This window comes from Pleurodeles waltl, chromosome 4_2 (assembly GCF_031143425.1).
Source record: "Pleurodeles waltl isolate 20211129_DDA chromosome 4_2, aPleWal1.hap1.20221129, whole genome shotgun sequence".
NCBI classification, from domain to species: Eukaryota; Metazoa; Chordata; class Amphibia; order Caudata; family Salamandridae; genus Pleurodeles; species Pleurodeles waltl.
This window is the reverse complement of record NC_090443.1, coordinates 220,545,605-220,566,520: the sequence shown is the minus strand read 5'-3', so window position 1 is coordinate 220,566,520 and position 20,916 is coordinate 220,545,605.

The window sequence follows — 20,916 nt, the reverse complement described above, 5'->3', positions numbered from 1 at the left end:
GAGGAGGGCTCACAGACACCCTGGGAGAGGACACTGGGGATGTGTGAATGGTAGTGGGGGTGGTGAGTGCACGTGAGTGGTGTGTGGTGATGGGTGTGCTGGTGATGGAGGTAGTGGCTGAGGATATAGTGCATGCAGGTGTGAGTGGAGACGAGACAGGGAGGGAGAAGGGAGACGTGGAGGAGGGGGGCACAGTGGAGGCAGTGGATGTTGGTATGTGTGCATGGGTATGATGCTTGTGTGAGTGCCTGTGGGATGTGTGGTGCTAATGTTTGCCTGTGCCACCCTTGTGTGTTGAGGTATGTGCATGCTGGTCTGATGGTGTGCTTGGGATAGGCTGAGGTACAGGGGATTGGGTCTGGGTGGAGGAAGTTGGAGGGGGGAGGCTGGACACAGGGACAATGGCTGCCGTCAGTGCTGAGGCCAGAGCCTAAAATGCTCTCTGTTGGGCTGCCTACCCAGAATGAATGCCTTGTTGTTGCAGATGCCTCTCAACACCCTGGATGGCATTCAGAATGGTAGACTGCCCAACAGTGAGGGATCTCAGGAGGTCAATAGCCTCTTCACTGAGGGCAGCAGGGCTGACTGGGGCTGGGCCTGAGGTGCCTGGGGCGAAGGTGATGCCCACCCTCCTGGGTGAGCGGGCACGGGACACACGCTGAGGGGCTGCTGGGAGGGCGGTGCTGTTAGGGGGTTGGCGGCTGTACCTGTTGATGCGGGGGGCACAGAGGGGCCCGCTACCGCAAGGGAGCTCCCATCAGAGGAGGAGTTGCAGTCACTGCTGTCTGCTCCTGTCCCCACCGTGGAGCTCCCCTCACTCTCCGTCCCACTGTTGGCTTCAGACCTCCAGGGCCAAGTGGGATGCAGCTCCCTCCTGCTCTGGTGCCACTGCTCCTCCACCTGATGATGCTATTGCACACAAGAACAGGGAGACCACAAAAAGGGGGGGAAACAGAAGAAAGACATGTTCAGTGCATGCAACACCACTACCGTTGGCAGAAACAACAGACACAGCAGCCCTCTGCACTACGCCATGCACTTTTAGTTCCTAGATTTATCACATGCCCATGGGGTACAAGGCCTAAGCCTGATTGCTGCACACCTGGAAGTCACAGGAGCCTGACTATGTGTAGATGGCACTAACCACTAGTGGGGTTGGGGTGCCACAGAGCCTGTCTCACAAGGGACCTTGCCTACAAAGCTCGCCCTGGCCTAGGCGAACCCACTGACCACCTCCCCCGCCCAGACACCTTGTAATGCGTGCAAAGTCAGCAGAATGATAGTCTACTCACTCCCTTGAGGCTGCTGTGATGCCCTCAAGCACCCATCCAACTCCGGATACGCCACCGCCAGGATCCGGAACATCAGGGGGGGTCATGGTGCGACGGGCACACCTCCCATATTGGGAGGCCATCCCCAGCTGGGCCTCCTCTGTCTTCTTGCTCCAGTGGAGAAGGTCCTCCCATCTTTTCCGGCAGTGGGTGCTCCGTCTGTGGTGGACCCCCAGGGTCCGGACGTCCTTGGCGATGGCACACCAAATATCCTTCTTCTGGTGGGCGCTGACCCAGGGGAATAGTACAGGGGAAAAGGAATATCTTTACCCGTCCGGACCGTCATCCTCTTTGGCGCATGTTCCCACCCTTACCCTGACGCACATACACTCACCGTCCGCAGGCCTCAGTCCCCCCACCCTTTTCTTCCATCCACACCACTCCAAACAGGCATTGCCCAGGCAGCATTATCACAGTGCACTCACCTGTTTGTCTGGCGGACCGTACAGTTGTGTGTACTGGGGGAGGACCACATCCACTAGTTTCTCCAACTCCTCCAAAATTAAGGCAGCGGCCCTTTCCCCAGACACATGAGCCATCGTCGCTTCCAGACTGAGGTCACAGCAGCACTTGCAGTGTAGTTCCTCTCCTGTTGAAGGTCAGGTATCAAGTGAGTGAACAGACAGAAAATGGCAGTCACGTCTGCGGCGGTGCATACCGTCACCGCCGGCATACATCGTCATTGGCTCCTGGGACCCAGAGGGTCCAATGTTAACCAATGCAGGATTGTGCCACCGTCTTCGACCGCCAACCGCAACAGTGAACAACACCAGCGCAGTTACCTCATATCCCCTTGTCCCACCTTAGAGGTCAGGCAGCCACCATTTCAGGAGGCCACATGGCATTAATTTTAACTGCGTCACACCAATGTAGGCCTTGCATACACACAGTAACAGGCACATTGTGGATTATTAAATGTGTGCAAATTATATTTTGTGATACCTCAGTGTTGGCTGACTCTCTGCTCGCTGTTCTCGTCCATAGGGCATGTCCGCTGGGGCAGGTGATGAGATGCGGCATCCTCCGGTGTACAGACCGCTGGTGGACCTGTCCACAATGGAAGAGAGACACGTAATAGTCACCTACAGACTTGATCGTGCGACAATCCATGAACTGTGTGCCCAGGTGGAGCCAGACCTGATGTCAGCTATCCGCCATCCCACAGGGACACCCCCTCTGGTGCAGTTCCTGACAGTACTCCATTTCCTGGCAAGTGGTTCCTTTCAAACAACAGTGGCCATTGCATCAGGGATGTCCCAGCCAATGTTCTCTAACGTGTTGTCCAGAGTGTTGTCCGCCCTGCTGACACACAAGCGCAGCTACATTGTGTTCCCTCAGGTGGAGGATTTGTCCACAATGAAAGGTGACATCTATGCCCTGGGACATATCCCCAACATCATAGGTACCACTGATGGGACACATGTGGCCTTGGTATCCCCCGCAGGAGTGAACAGATGTACAGAAACCGAAAGAGCTACCGTTCGATGAATGTGCAGATGGTGTATTTGGCCGACCAGTACATCTCCCATGTGAATGTCAAATATCCTGGCTCAGTGCATGAAGCTTACATTCTGAGGAATAACAACATCCCTTATGTGATGGGGCAACTCCAGAGGCACCGTGTGTGGCTAATAGGTGAGGACAAGGACCCTATACAGTGTGAATAGTTGTCTGGGTCTGGGGTTGTCCCTATGGGTTAGTGTGTGTCTAACAGTTGTCCCTCGACATTTGCAGGTGACTTTGGTTACCCCAACTTGCCATGGCTACTGACCCTAGTGAGAAATCCCAGGACAAGGGCAGAGGAATGCTACAATGAGGCACATGGGTGAACTAGGAGGGTGATTGAACAGACCTTCGGCCTCCTGAAGGCCAGGTTCCGGTGCCTCCATATGACAGATGGTTGTCTCTACTACTCGCCAAAGAAGGTGTGCCAGATCATCGTGGCCTGCTTTATGCTGTACAACCTGGCTTTGCGACGTCAGGTGCCTTTTCTGCAGGAGGATGGTCGAGCTGGTAGTCTTGTGGTAGCTGTGGAGCCTGTCGACAGTGAAGAAGAGGAGGCAGAAGAAGAGGATATTGACAACAGAAACAACATTATCCAGCAATACTTCCAGTGAGACACAGGTAAGAAGATGTCACTGCCTCACACATCTCATACTTTTGTTGGAGCTAGCATATGTCTGTCATTTTAACTCAGTGTATGGACCCTGACTTGTCACTTTGCATTTAACAGATGTGGGTCCTCCAGCCCTACAGCTGTGTTTCATCGGTATGTGAACAATTAAATTGACATTGCTATATTCCATAGTTATTGCAATTACACATTTGTGAAAGCACAGACTGACTCCAGATTGTTTTGTGATTGAAGTATGTTTATTTCTGTGCAAATAAGTGGAGGGTGTTGTAAAATGGGCAGGGGTGATGGTGGAGGAATGTCTATGGCAGAGTCCAGTCTATTTGTTTCACAGGTCCATTGTCCAAAGGGGCATAGGAAGTGGAGCAAGGGCAGTTGATGGATGGACAGGGTGACCAAGTGGGACAGAAGGGTGACATTCAGGGGGGTCTCATTTCCTGGCAGGGGTCTTGGCAATGTTCTCTGTCTTGTTCCTGGATTTCAGGGACCGTTTGAGGGGTGGCTCCCCATCTGCAGGGGGTGGGGTGCTTTTGTTGTGTTCCTGTGGCAGTGCCTCCTGTCCACTAGCGCCTGAGGAGGTGGAGGGCTGTTCATCATCCAGGCTAGTGTCAGGGGCCCCTTGTTGTGCCACAGTGTCCCTCCTGGTTTTGACAAGGTCTTGCAGCACCCCTGCAATGGTGACCAGGGTGGTGTTAATGGACTTCAGTTCCTCCCTGATCCCCAGATAGTGTTCCTCCTGCAGCTGCTGGGTCTCCTGAAACTTGGCCTGAAACTTGGCCAGTACCGTTGCCATCGTCTCCTGGGAATGATGGTACGCTCCCATGATGTTGGAGAGGGCCTTGTGGAGAGTGGGTCCCCTGGGCCTGTCCTCCCCCGTCACACAGCAGTCCTCCCAGTTCCCCTGTTATCCTGTGCCTCTGTCCCCTGAACAGTGTGCCCACTGCCACTGCCCCCAGGTCCCTGATTGTCTTGGGTTGGTGGATTTGCCTGGGTTCCCTGTAGTGGTGGACACACTGATGATTGACGTGTCCTGGGAACAGAGGGATGGGCCCGCTGAGTGGGTGATGTGCTGGTATTTCCTGATGGAGGAGGCTCTTTGGTGGCTCGTGCCGGTGTCAGGGTAACCGTCTGTCCTGAGGTCCCCTGATGGGCCGGACTGGTCATCTTGGTCCAGTTGTGCAGAGCTGCGGTCATCACTGTGGGTCTCTTCTGTGGGGGGACTGGATATGTCTAGTACCTCCTGTCCGGTGACGTTGGGTAGGGGTATAAAGGCATGATTATTGCATGTGTGTGTGCCATCATGTGCAATGGGTGAGCGACCCTGTGCTCCAGTGCTTGCATTCTTGTCTAGGTCCTTGTGTGATAACTGGTTTGGGGTCTGTGTGGGTATCTGTAGTGGACATGCTTGGGTGATGGGTGTCCATGCATTGGTTTTACATGCAGGGCTTGGTTTTGGGATGTGTCGGTTGTGTTGGTAGGGTATCTGTGGGTTGTTGGGGTGATGGGTGTGAGGGTAAGGGTGGGAGTATGTGATGGCATGCAGGTGGGGTGGGGGGATAAGGTACTAAAGCTTTGACTTACCAGAGTCTAGTCCTCCTCCTACTCCTGTGAGGCCCTCAGGATGCAGTATTGCCAAGACTTGCTCCTCCCATGTTGTTAGTTGTAGGGGAAGAGGTGGGGGTCCACCGACAGTCCTCTGTACAGCAATCTGGTGTCCGGAATGCACCTTCCCCCGTAGGTCGTTCCAACTCTTCTGGATGTCATCCCTAGTTCTTGGATGCTGTCCCTCTGCGTTGACCCTGTTGACGCTTCTGCGCCATAGCTCCATCTTCCTATCAATGGAGGTGTGCTGCACCTGTGATCTGAATAGCTGTGGCTCTACCCAGACGATTTCCTCCACCATGACCCTGAGCTCCTCCTCAGAGAACCGGGGGTGTCATTGAGGTGCCATGATGTGGTGTGGGTGATGTGTGAGGAGGTGTGTGTTGTGATGTGTGAGGGGATGTGTTGTTTGAGGTGTGTGGATGTGGTGTGGGTGATGATGTTGTGTGTCTGTGGATGCTGCTGTTGTTTAAGCTAGTGTATCTCTCTGGTCTGCTTTCAATTTCTGGTAGTAAGGGTTTGTGGGTGATGTGGTTGTGAGCTTTATATTGGATTGGGTGTGTGGGTGTGGTGTGTGTATGTGTATCAGGTGTGTGTATTTTGAATTGTCCAATGTGGTTGTGTTTTGTAAATGTGTGTGTATTTTGAGCGTGGCGGTGTGTACCGCCAATGGAATACCGCGGTTGAAAGACCGCCGCGTGGATTCGTGGGTCGTGATAGTGTGGGCGTATTCCTGTTGGCGTGACGGTGTCAGTTTTGTTATGGCCAGTTTATCACTGACCTTTGGTGTGGTGGACTTGAGTGGGTGTCTGGATTATGGCAGTTTCCGAGCTGTGGGTCATAATGGCTGTAGCGGAATTCCACCGCCGCAGCAGTGTGTTGTCGGTCTTCTGCACCACGGTAAGTGCGATTTACCGCCAGGGTTGTAATGAGAGCCTATGTCTAGAAGGACCAACAGAAACTAACAATTTTCTTGTATGTTGAGGGTCAAAGTATGCCTTTGTGAGCAGTGTGTCTTTGATGGACCAGAAAGCCTCATTGTACTTTTCTGTCCACACCCAGTCCAACATGCTTTTCTCTAGCTCCAGCAAGCAGTTCAGTGAATGTGACCAGAGGTGACAATCTGTCTTCTTCTGCTGGACACCCTCCAGTACTTATTAGATGTGAGATATGTTTATAAAAAAGCAAAGTGCCTTGCACACTTTTAAAGTCTGATTTAGATTCTGGCAAGAAAGATGCATAGATGCTTGGAAGTATGACTAGAACAATTATGGCTGTTTATGCTGCTATACAATCTAGAGGGTGCACCAAGGACCTTGGGAATCTGGGACATCTATCTGGACAAACTAAATCCAAAAACAGATAACAGAGGGTCACTGGAGGATGCAGTGACTGCTGTAGGTCACCTGGAAGGAGCAATGGGAATGGTGGCAATGGAGATGGGAGTGTCCCGTTGTGGGCACAGACAGGATGGATGGGCTTGAGGAGGTGTGTTGTGATGCATGAATTACATTGTATGCTATTAGTGTGGTTGAACTTGTTGTTTCTTCTCTTTGACACAGTTTCAATACATCAGCTAATTATGACAGAAACAGCCCGCATTTGGGTAGGTTGGTTACAGACACATGTAGTACATGGGACTTCAATGTAACAATTTGTTTCTTCTTTGACGGATTATGATACCGACATCAGAAACGTAACTATCACTGTATGTAGATGGCAAAGTGATACTGAAGTTAAATATAATAAAGACATATAAAAAACTCTGACCCTCATTATGACAGTGGCGGTAAAAACTGCCTACCGCCATTTCGATGGGCAGCAAAAGACTGTCGCCGTGGCTACCAGCCGACCGCCGACCAGCTACTAGCCGACCTTAGCTGGAATTCCACAGAAGGATGGCGGAATTCCGGCTACGGTCATGGCGGCGGACAGCAGTAAGGTGGTGCAGCTGCCAGCAGCAGCACCACCCCATTAGACAGCAGCAGACCATATCATGACCCATGATACGGCCTGGCGGTGCTCTGCTGACAGACGCTGCTGATGGCAGCAGCGCCCCCTCCCATCTCCTGCCGGAGGACCTCCTGAAATCAGGTAAGTCTGGTTCTCTGACAGGGGAGGGAGGTGTTGTGTGTGGGGTGTGTGTGTGTTCGTGAGTGTGGGTGTGCATTTCGTGTGGTATGTGTGTGCATGTGTGAGTGCGTGTATTGTGTGTGCTTGAATGCGTGTGTGCTTGTATGTATGTCAGTGTGTGTGGATGTGTGTGTGTGAATGGATGTATGCATGCGTGGGTGTATGTAGGTATGAGTGTGTGTATGCATGTGTATGATGGTGCGTGAATGTGCGTGTATGTCGGGGGCCCTGGAGTGGGAAGGGGAGGGAATGAGGACTCTGGGGAGGGGGGCAGAAAAGACCCCTGTCAGTGACAGGGAAGGTCAGTGACGGTCGCATGGCTGGAGACCGTAGTCTCCAGCCTGGCAGCTATTACTGCCCTGGCGGATGGAGTGGTACACTGCCAATGTCATATTTAGGGGGAAGGTGCCATCTGCCAGGGTCATAATGAGGTCCTATATCTTTTGAAGATTTAAATCCCCACAGGCTGTACACACTCTTGTGTCATATCCCAGCCACCTGTTGATGTACAGCGCTGCGTTGTTCCTGACCAAGATTCAAGCTAAATCAAACCGAGAGAGTCAGTGAAGATCTTAAACCCACAGGTGTGTACAAGCTGCAATTATGTGTTGATAAATATAAAAGGTGTGTATCTTTTATTCATGCCATACAGTTAATGTATAGAACCCTTGTCTTTGAGGCTGCCATCTACCAGCTACTACCAATCTATTCCGCTCTTGGGTAGCTCAAAGTGCCTTAGACTCAGTTTTAGCTGAGGTAATTCTCTTGCATGGGACACCTATGCCTGCAGGACTGGCTAAACCCCCACCACTCACCTCATGGTGGTTACCCCACTGTGCTAGGAATACCAACAGCAAGGAGTATTTGAAAGGATAGGTTGTGCTCTAAATATGTTCTATGGATAAAATGCAATAAAAATATTCAGCTAACGACTTTGTAGCTGGGGAACCTCAAGTCCCAGCATCGACTCAGCATCCTGTGATTCTGGGCACGTAGCTGGATCTCCCAATTCTTAAGAAAAAAAACAAAATCTCACTTTGTGTAGTGTAATCCGGTGCTCATGTGAGCCACTCTGATCCTTTTGAGACAATGTTGTGGTTTCTCATCCTGCTACAAAAGTTCTGCTTGTTCTGCTTGTTATATGGCACATGCTGGATACTTCAAAGGATCAATACAGAGGCATGTTCTTCTTTGTTACTGAAGTGCTTTAAAACGGCTTTCAGATGAAGTGTTTTGCACTGGGGGTCTGTATTTGAGGTGATTTTGCCTTCTTTCAAGGCTTTATTGATTAAAGGCTCAAATCTGACGACTCTCTCTCCCATTTTATTTTGAGGTCCCAAAAGGTAGTATTGTGCTCTGACAGTGAGAAATCCTTGCCGTGATGTGATGTGTTCTGCACTCTCAGCTAGACTAAAGGGCCCTAGTACTTTACAGACTGGAAGCATGCCCCTGGCCTCAATCAACTAGAGTGCAGGACAGGGCCTTGTGTAGGGTCTCTTGGCTGAATAGGGTCCTCATCTTATGTCCAGAGTGAGGGTGGACAGGGGGCAGTCCTGGGTTTCCATCCACAAAGGCATCATATTGTTTCAACAGATTAAAGTCCTTACATGCACAGAGGGGTACATAGGCAGAGCCTTGTGAACAATGCTTCTGGGGGGTGTTCTTTTCCATTTTTCCTGCAATGAGACTTGAGCAAGTAGCATAATATGAGCAAATACTTTTTTCACCTTCGTGTGTTTTTTTGCACTGACCTTCAGTAGTGCCAGCCTGAATTTTGGTGAGAACAGACCTGAGGACGTAATGTTGTGGTCTGAGTTGAAGGCAGCACATTAGTTGACAATCATTTTTCTTTCTGTTTAAAACATTTGACAAGCTAGCCTTCGTATCACATTTAGCCAACATTTGCCAAATTGAGGTGAGATTATCGAAGACAGGGTTGTTAGAAGAGCAGAAGCCTTTATTTTGTTCCCAGAATTCTGCAGGCATGAGAACTGGTTTAGGGTGGCTTCTTTTTTCAAGTGGCTCTCTGTGAAGCTCTGCAGACACAGCCTTTGTGTGGGGTGATGCTCTCCACAGCAGGGTAGACTCCAGCCGGGAGCACCCACAACAGAAGCATAAAGAGGTGTGAACCATCTGCTCCTGGCTATGCACAGACAGAGTAAAGAAAAGAAATGGTGGTTTTAACTAAAAGACCCTTCTCAATGTGAACATCATACTTCAATCCACATCACCCCCACAAACTATCATGCTACAAGAAGGGTTTTATCGAATTTCTATAGGAGTATTGTCTCCTTTGTCTTCACTACACTGTCTAGGTCTCCTCCTTCCTGTATCTCTGAAGATACACTTCCACCATCTGGGAAAACAACATCACCCCACCCTCCCATGTGCACTGGAACAGTCTCAGGACCTTCAAAGTGGAACCCACAGGCTTTCCCCACTTTGCTTCACTTATAAGTATAATGTATATACTACAATAGCCACACACACAAACACACACAACATACACGATGAACCTGACTGAGTATTTGTGAGACACTCTCGGTCAGTGCCAAATAACTTATGGTTAGTCAGTGGGGGAAACCCTGTAATCACAGAGTAGTGATGAAAGATCTTTAAATTAGACCTTTTCATTTTTTATTGGCACTTCCCCTTGTGCTGCATGCAGACCTTGTACCACAGTTGAAATACTCCTGGCTATGTTTACAATGGCTGCCGTAGTCTTGGCAGATAGCAAGTTAGGGTGCATAGTGTTTAAATGATGCGTACACTCAGAATTGCATGTTGAAGGCCCAGATATGAAGATCTCTGCAAATGTTGTTTCTTTTTACAGCATACATCATCCAAGTGCTTATTGTTTCAGAAAAAAATCCCCACTATATTTCCAAAACCCTCCATGAAACATTGACCTTGATGTACTTCCCTTTGATTCCTCTCCTTTCTTCAGGGACCCTCTTGTTGGCTTCCATCCTTTGCATACTTCCTGTTTCTGAGTATAGTCTCCTCTTAGTATCACAACTGCCTTCATCCTTCTTAATGTAATTCTGAATTTGGCTGATACCTCATTTCATAGATCATAACTCCTCTTCTTTAAAACTTTGTCCCTGTATACTAACATTACCTAATCTCCTCCAGTCTTACTATTGTGCCTACCATTCACCAGAAACTACATAGCCCCCACTCATGATCACACATAGCTAGTACCAATATAACAAAGTAACTGGAATAAATGCATGCAATTAGTTTCTTAAGAGCACATAACTAATCGCAGAGAACAAAAATAACCACTAGATTAACCACCAAGGGGAGAAGTGTGCTACTCATCCTCAAGCTTATTAACCTCTCATCAGGGGTAGTAAGTGCTGTATATATACAATTATTACAATTACCTATGTAAAATTAAAAATGTAAATTAGCACTTGTATAGCGCACTACTCACCCGTTAGGGTCTCAAGGCGCTGTACTCATACCGCTATGGAACCCCTCCTGGCTTTTCCCTGTGAGGCACCCACTCCTGAGCACCCCCAGGGTGAAGCCAGGCATCCAAGCGCTGTTGGGGCCATTGTGGAGATTAAGCAAGCTATTGCCCAGAGTTGCAGAGTGGGACCCATGAATTAGATTAGGCACCAAGGCGAGAATTATCTGGTCAAGGGGAATTGAGCCCGAAACCTGCCGAAGCGGGACTTGAACCCTGGTCTTGAGCCAGATCTATGCTTCAGGGTCTGCCGCTGTAACCATTGAGCCACACTTCTCCATGTGAGGTGCCATTTTAACCATTTTTATGCCCTCATGCAAGACATATTTTCGGTCCACTGTTTCGTAACAACTTTATAACCTATTTTCAGCTAATTCAATCCCTTGCTTACCAAACATCATAGAAGTATATGTTAACCTTTTCCGTAATGGGGGCATGCAAACAACAGCAGAAAGCTCCTGGTGCTCCAATTCCAGAAACCAAATAGTAGCAGAAGAAATATTGAAAAAGCATTGACAGAGGTATTTCTTTTTGTCTGTGAATTTACAGTTATTTTGCCTTGCAACAACACTTTACAAGAAACCTTAACTAATGAGCCTTTTCCTCTTATAGGATAAGCACAGTATGGATGGTTCTGTGGCTGCTTAATGGGCTCGTAAGTAGCATTAAAAAGAACATATGTACATAGCACTCCGAATGTAGAAAAAAGAGTCAGAGAAAGAGAAACAGTGACAGCAGGAAAGGATTACAGTAAAGAGATGGGTAATAATGAACAGAGGTAAATAGAGAAAGAAGAGGTGGAGAAATGAATTAAAATTGGTGAGGTAAATTGAGGGGTTGGATAGTGAGAAGGACAAGGGGAAGAGAGAAATGAGCGAGTGTGTGAGATGTGAGGAAAACAGAAAAATGGCCTAAAGACGCTGGTGAGATTCAGAGCTGTGAAGTGCCTAGAAGTCTGGGAGAGCCAGAGAGATGTATGGCATATAGAGATGGAGAGAGAGAAAAGAAGTTAGGAGAGAGAGGAGGTTGAGAGAGGTGAAGTGGGAGTAGGTCAGGTACATTAAACTGAGCTGAAGAGAGAGGGGTTAGGAAAAAAGAGTGATGATAGATGAAGTAGACTGACATGGGCGTAGAAATAAACACAAAGAGTGGTAGAGTGAGAGTTGATGTCATAAGTGAGGTAGGCAGTGTTAGGTTAGAGAGTGGTATATTAAAAGAGGTGAGCTTGACAGAGTTACCTACATAACTGTAGCGACAGGTAGAGAAAAGGTGAAGAGACAATGATGTAGAAGCAGAGAAATAAAGTAAGGAGATATACATGAGGCAGAATGGTTGTTCTTTAACTGAATTAGCAATAAATGCCTGAAAGTGAGAGGCTCAGGAAGGCAGGATAAGCGTGCACACTAAGGGCCATATTTATACTTTTTGACGCAAAACTGCGCCGCCGCAGTTTTGAGTAAAAAATTTTACTGCCGGCTAACGCCATTTCGTAGCGCCGTGCGGGCGTCATATTTATACTTTGACGCACGGCGGCGCAATCAACAGGTGGGAGTAATTTTTTTTACGCACATCGCGGCGTCATGACGTAAAGGAATACGACGTTAAGGGGGCGTAAATGACTGTGGGCAACAAATTGTTGACAAAATCAACAGTGTGGCTGAAGTACGCAGGACAGTCACCGAGTGTAAGAAACGCTGGCATGACTGCAAACGTAGGACAAAGGAAAAAATGGCCAGGAACAGGAAGGCAGCACTGCAGACTGGAGGTGGGAGTCCAGCACACCAGGAGGCCCTGGACCACATGGAGGAGATGGTTGCAGCCGTCATCCCAGAGGAGATCGTCACAGGGATTCAAGGACAGGACAGTGCAGACTACCAGGAGACAACGCACATGCAGGGTAAGTCGCATGGGGATTTAAAATGCAATAATGTCAACTGTGAGCAGGGGTGGGAAATACGTACTACAGATTGCATGTAAGTCATCATATACATGGAGTGGCATAGGTAAAGGGGTACTGCAGGGGGGCATGGCCTGCACAAAAAGAATCTGGGGCATAACATTACACTACACCAACAACAGTCCCATGGGGGCATCCTGTCATGCCAACAATGGAGCAAAGGGAAAGCCTCGACAGGAGGGAAGGCCACTACGTCAAACTTACATCCTGGCACTCGTCAGCCAAAATATCTCCTACATTAACTAGGGCCCTATCAGCAATCCTCTAGCCAAAACAACAACTGCAATGTAACTGCAACAACAGTTGACACTACCACCTCTGATCTCTGTGCAGCTATAGTAGCCAATGGCAGTAACCTCCCCATGGAACATACATACCTAAATTAGGGGGTGAGGATGACATCTGCAACAATCCCCTGAAACAAGACAAAGGCCCCAGTACACTCAAATGTCAATGCCCATAGTTGCCGCAAACATTAGCCAATGTAAACAACAATAGGAGCGACACAGCACTAAGGACACACCCATGCTGCATATGTCAGGGTCCATCCTGTGCCTGGCAAACAAGGCAACATCACAAAAGTCATACTGCTCAGACAACAGCATTGAGGAGGAGATACATGGAACTGGTCACTGAAATACACCTGCACAGTCAGAGGGGGAAATAGGACACTGATATGATAATCAGGGCAATCCAATGTAACACACATGACCCAACATCAGCAGGACACATTAACAATATCAACATCCATATCACATCATAACATTGCCATGCATAGGATATGCTACATGTCAATTACATTTAAGTCAATGTGAACAATCAGGGATTGGGGCAGGTCCAGAGAGGCAATTGTGCTGCCAGGACCATCAGAACACCCACAGCCAGTGAAAGGTTTTACCATGAGAATGTATATACACGGAGGGTTGAGTAGGACAAAAAGGTGGCTATTCTCTATTTGGTATAAAGCAACACCTAGAGGCAAATAGGCAGACAAGTCTGATAACTCAATATCATACATGTGACACACAGGTGGGCCATAGGCCTATAACAATGCCCATATGAAGGACAGCAGATACCAATACCAAACAAGATCACAAAGTGAATTCATCAAAAGGCAGGCATGTTACGTCAAAATTGTCACAACACAGACACACTAATTGTACCCTGTTTCATTGCAGAGGAAGATGGATCTCCTGCCGATATGCCTGTCCCAGATTTCCCTGATGACATGGATGACGAGCCCATAAACATTCCCCAGTAGACCATCTAAAAGGTCCTTGAAACCCTCCAGACCCCACCTTCAGTCACAAGGAGGAGCACAGAACAAGCAGCCATCACAGAAGAACCACCCACCACCCCAATTGCAAGACATGCCAGCTCCTATACAGCTGAGGACTCTGACGACACTGGCGCCAGCTTTGAAAGAACTGTAGTTGGAGTACAGCGGGAGCTGGCCAAGGAGGTGCGGGTGGGGATGCAAACTATGGCAGCCAGCCTTGAGGGGGTGCGCTCATGCATGATGTCATCTGCAGATCAGGCAGCAGCTATGCAAGCCCTAACATCCATACTGCAAGGACTACAAGAAACTGTCAAGGAATTCACCACTGCAGTAAGGGAGTTGCCACAACACCTCGCACCCCAAACTTTCCACTGCATGCACAAATCCAATCATGACTCCCTCAGGGCCGACCTGGCTGCCTACCATTGTGATGTAGCTGCTATTCTCAAAAACCAGCAGGCCCTCCCTGCTGCAGTACTGCCCTTAAGACCTTCACAGGGAGCACCGACCGGGATATCTGACTGTACGTCTTCTAACACTGAGGTGTGTATTGCCCCTTCACAACCAACAACAACAAGGACGAAGCAGGCAACACACACATCAGAAGATGAAGACAACGAACAGATCACATTCACACGGAAGAGTACCCGGAAGCACTAGTCCCTGCACCATGGCCTACTTCGACCAAGGTCCCACGTATTGTCAAATGCCAGTCTCACTAGAACTATACTCAATGACTGTTCTGCTAACCACTGTATAACTTGTCAGCATTGCCAGTGAATGTCTCTCTCCTACTAATTGGCAAATCCTGTCCCTCTGCACTGTCTGTAACATCACCCCAGCATGTCAGGAGCATTATCCACATCCCTTCTGTAGGATCACCATGTAAGATTTCACTAAAACGGACTCAGCAAACCTGGACAATGTACATATTGCACTACAGCACCTATCAATGAATACCACTTGCACACCTAATATGTCTCTGTGAAATTTGACACATCAACTGTGCAGTAGATAACACAAAAGTGCCTGTGTGACAACCATGTAGCTTGTCAATACAACTGTCCTGACATCATGTAGTCAGATACATCTGTGCAGTGGCCAGGATTGCATCATAGCCTGCCCATCCTGAGGAGAATAACTGATGAAGGGAGAAACCACACACAATCATGCTGTGTTGGACAGAATAATGCTTAATCAATAGAAATCAAAGTCAACTAATGGTGGCTGATAAATGTTGTCACCATGCAATACTAATACATTGAATTATGCAGTCTAATCTAAGCAAACACAACTAAACACAGCATCAATCAACCTTTCTGAGTAAACTTCCAAATAGGTAATCATGCTGATTTTTTGCACACATGATCTATGTCAGTAATGAAGACAAGAAGACAAGAGTGTTAACAACACCTCATCTTCAAAGATGTCCCTGAACATCACACTGCAGTCCGACCTAAAAAATTCCCCACAATACCAAGTCTGGAAGCACACTTTGTGATGTAGAAAACATACTCATCGACACAAATCCTTTGTGATCCATGTAAACTCCAAATGGTGGTTCTATCAAATGGTGGATACTTACCAAGTTAGCACAGGGGTAGCTGCCATTTTAAACCTCTTTTTTCTTTGGTTTGTAGCATAGGACACAAATGTCATAGAACAACAATCATCTACACTGATGGCAAGGCCATGATCAAGTAGCAGTTAACACATAATGCAAAGGGTTAACTATATATTTATTCATAAGTAATCACACCAGAGGCAACTAAGGGAAAAGTCATACCTACACTAATCTAACCTGACTACTTCTTACCCACAACTGTCCCTAACTAACCTAAGCTAAACTTACTCTACACATATAATGAATCGATCTAAACATCAACCCCCCACCCACCATTATGAGACAGGACACATGCAGGACAACACATACTAACCTACACACACACTATACTATCCTAAACAATCATACATTTTTTTTTCTTTTTTTTCTAAACACACAGGAACCCCAACATTGACCCCCACCCACCCACCCACACACTTAAGAATGAAAAGTAGAAAGAATAAGGACCCCCACCCTCCTCCCTAACACTAACTAAGCTAATAACCTATACTAACCTAACACTAATCCCCCAAGCCCACTAATCATGATAACAAGGAAAGAGGAGGGAGGGAAGGGATTAATGTAAATAGACCATATCAGTCCTAGAGGTTGGCCCTCCGGAGGGTCCGCCTGATGGACCTGACCCGCTTCTTGATGTAGGCCACATCCTGGCTCAGCTTGTCCACCTTCCTTATGAACTTGTCCATTTTGCGGTCCAAAGCCTGGAATGCCGCAGGGTCAATTGGAGGTGCTGCTGTTGTCTGGGTCCCGGAAGAGGTGCTCTGTGTGGGTGTTGAGCCTAGCCCACTGGACTGTCATAATGCTGGGTCCTGGTTGTGCTGCAGAGGCAGGGACAACAGTCCCCGCCATTGCTGGGGCCACTTGGGGAGAACCGGTGGTTGTGGTGGTGGTGGCTGTAGTGGGCAACGTTGGGCCACCCTGTGGTGAAGCCCACCATGCTCCGGAGACCCGATCTGCCTGGTATTTTCGGGCCATCCGTCGGAACCCCGACTGCACCTGCAGGATGTGTCGGTACCTCATGGCCCACCTCTCAAATTCATGCCTCTGTGCGGCACTCATGTTTGCAGCTGTGAAGAGAAAGGGCAACTATTTACCATAGGAAATGCATTGTGTGGAATAGCACAAGTAGTCAATCAGAAAATACATTTACTGTAGTTGTAACAGCTCATATCACCATATAGATCATTGAAAGTCTCAGAGGAAGTACATGGGAAGCCTGCATACAAAGGTCATCTCACACATAGCATATACAATAATCTACATGATGGGTGACATCAGCCAAAACTTGTCATCATAAAAATTACAAATGCAGCCAACATTCATGCTGCACCTTCTCCGCCTATTGCCTGGACTCCATATGCCAGTGTATGTGATAACACTCACAAACCTCAAGATCTGCAATTTGTAATGGGATTCGCTAGTATAGAACTCATGTGCCATAACCGAGTGTGTACACTAGGTTCAAAACAAAGTTTCAAATGGTCACAAGTATGTGTAACATACTGGTTGCTTCAGTCCTAGGTACCCTATTCCCAAACACATGCCTGTCTTTGAGGGGGGGTGGGAAGAACAACCAACAATCCCAAAATCGATGCACAGCCAGGAGTGTATAGAAAGCTCAACATGTTTTTGCCTCCACACACACACCACCAGTGAAGGGCTATCAACGAATTGGAGTCAGCTAAACCTTGTCCTATCCAAGGTCCACACATGTCAAAATGTACTGACCTAGGCCAACATCACATACTTCCAGTGAGGCATATTTTTCTACAGACACAGAGGAGCAAGAACACCCATGATCATGAATAGCATGTACACCTAGGCCATTGCACTCTAGTCCCACACACTTCTAGTACAACTTGTGGAAGTACATGCCCCCGGAAGATCCAACCTACAGTGTACTCAGTACATCGGTTACTAGGGAAGCAGCAGATTTCAGACAATCCATTTGCAGAAGCTATCTGGGAGAATGTCAGTCTGACATGCAGACTCAGTCCGAGACGAGTCCCAGAGCAACTCTTACATTAACTAGTGTATTCCACATGACTCACCCCATTTCCCATAGCGGACCCTACAGGAATGGCCTACAGACCCAAAATCAGACAAATGGATAAGCATAGGTCAACTCAAAATGAAGTGATAACTGAAATCCCACTAATGGAACAAGACTAATGATTGGGCAGCGCATCAAACCTTGCAATGTGTTCAACACACAGTAGTCCATCACGCATCACCAGCAAACACAAAAAATACCACACATGCAACACTCACTGTAGGTGTCGGGGTCCTCAAAATGAGCCACCTCTCCCACTGTGTACGGTGCAGGTCCACCTGTAAAGCATGGAAGGAAGAATATACTCAGAATCCGTGCAATGACAAACAATTGCAAATACAAAGACAATGTGATAATATGACATGAGTAATGAAACACTTTCACACATGCTCATACTGCATGGAATTATTCATGCACAACATTTACATCGGATGAGTCTCCTGCTACAGGCACACACACTACTACACACATGCAGTGGCCCGGACTGTCATATGGTGGCAAAGATGCACCTCCATTAGTATGCAGCAACAATATAGGTGTGCATTCAAAAGCTGGTTACTAGAGGACTGCCTGACCTGTCAAACAGCCTATGTGGTCATGACACATATGTGACTGATAGGTACATGGTACAGAGGGCCAGGTACTTTGGCAATACCTCATGTTGTTACAGTTTCATACATTGATGTGTCCAAACAATGGTGATTGGCACCAAACATAGATGTTTGTACCCTAGTCCATACCTTTGGACTGCCATCCCTATTCTGATTTGGGCACAAGTGACAGTAAATACCTGTCTAATATGTTAGCTGAGGGCACCTGAGTCTTTTACAAACATGGTTCACGCTCAGATCTGGCATGTAACAATTAAATGTGAAGGAGCACATTTATCACGACAAGGCATGGCACTTCCGTGAACATTTTCCCTACACACCAACCAGACACACATGTGACATATGTGTGGGCCACATTGCTAACTTCAATTGACGTGAAGGCAGCACTCATTTTCAGCATCATGTAGGGTATACAAATGTCAGTCTAGCTATAGCGTCAACATATGTAGGTATGATGTTTCTACATCCATACTTCACTTGCTATTGTGACCTGTAGAGTCCTGATTCCCTCATTAATGTGTCACTTGTCTGACACAAAGGCGGCACTACATTACATTCTGCTACAAGCAACCTGTATGTGTTGAAAACATGAGCTACCTGACTGCTAGCATTTGTCATCCTTCACATAGTGCATCAATTACCCTGTATGTTTCCCTACCATTAGACACAGTCAGCTACTTATCAGGCAGATTGGGTAACAATCATCACATGTCACAACACAGCTTTAAATTGTGCACATTTACATGATCTGTACTCACCAACATGGCCACCAATCCTGATTCCCAGGTGGTCCAGCAGATCTTGCTCCCTGCAGATCAGATCAGCCCAGCGGTGCTTCAATTGATGGTCATTCCTTTGGCTACCATATAGACGCACCAAGTGATGGCGCACCTTCCCCCACCGGACTTTTCGGGCCTCCGTGTGATACCCCTGTATCACCCTACCCCCAGCCTCCAGCATAAGTGGGAGGAAATGGCAAACAAGCCAAATAAACCCCCCCAATTCCTCCTCACCCATCCTGGAAAGCCGTGGCCTACCAGACATTTCAGCACTGAAAAAGGGGAAAAAGTAGTAGAAAAAAGGAAAAGGGGGAAATGGGGAAAGGTAGAGTGGGGAAATACAAAGAAAACTTAACAAGAAGAAGAGCCCAACTATCCCCTATATCACAGTACCCACAACAGACTCCCACAGACAATATATACAACACTGGACTTGACAAATTAATACAACACAGACTCAGACAGTATGCTACAACAAGATAATGATGACAAAAGAACAAGTGAGATGGCACACTGGACACAAAAGCACTAATACACAGGACAACACTTTGCACACAGCCACACAGTCTAGAACAATCAGGGACTGCAAAGTGAAAGTGAAAGTACACCCACTGTACAGATTCTGTAAACAGGATATCCTATTACATCACATCCTGTATAAAATGGCCGCCGTTTTTTCCATTATGCGTCATATTTTCACGCATACAGCTTGTGTGTCATATTTTTTGACGCACAGGAGTGCAAATAATGCAGAGTCAAAAAAAAATTCATTATTGGGATATAATGTTTGTTTGAGGCATATTTTACAGTTCTAGAGGTGAAAATTAAGCCGCAGCAAATTATGATATCTAATTATGAAAAATATTTTTGACTCAGCATTATCTGCACTCCTGTGCGTCAAAAATTATGACGCACAAGCTGTATGCGTGGAAATATGACGCACAATGGAAAAAAACGGCGGCCATGTTATGCAGGATATTATGATATCTATTTATGAAATATATTTTTGACTCTGCATTATCTGCACTCCTGTGCGTCAAAAATTATGACGCACAAGCTGTATGCGTGGAAATATGACGCATTATGACAAATATGTATTTCATTTGTCCAAATGAGAAATGAATTTTGGCATGACCAAACGGTGCTAAGTGATAAACTTTGGGGTTAGCTATAGCAAATGTCCCTTATAGGATGTATAGAAGGTATTCACAGTGCAATAGTAATGATTAGCCAGACTGGATATTACTCATAATTGTACAAATATGTAGGTAATTGCTGATTGCTAATTTCAAAATATGAAAGAGATACCAGGATGTATTCCTTAGCAAAATTGTGTCCACATGTATCAAGCTATTCCAAATTGCATAAAGGCCAATTAGATAGTGCAATTGTCGCCTAAATTTTTTTGGGGGGTAACCATGTCCTTATTACGAGTTAATGTATCTAAAATGTGTTTCACTTTTGACATGTAGGGCACACATGCGCCTTATGCATGTGTGTGCTTCACATGTGCATAACAAATGTATATTTGGGGTGCAGCAGAGGGGGACTTAGGCCCCCAGCACCCTGGGGTTTGCTGTTCCAGACTTGTAACTTTATCCTAGGGTTTCCCAAATTCAGTAATGCAAAAACATTGGCAGCAGGCCCATGGAAGCAAATTGGGTATGATTCGCTGTTTGCTAATCTGTAATCCCATTTGCCCATTTGACGTTTGCCCTATTGATTCTTTGGGGAATTCTGACATACCATTTAGCATTGATTTAATAGCAAAATCTCAACGTTCCTTATGTCATGATAGCAAATAGGTTGTTGATGTATGTGGCCCTTTATGCATTACCTGGTTTAGTGGCATGTTTCATTCTTCCTGCTAGGTTACAACTGGGACACTACTGTGATAGGCTGCTTGCAACCATTTTGTTTATTGGATGGTACATGTAC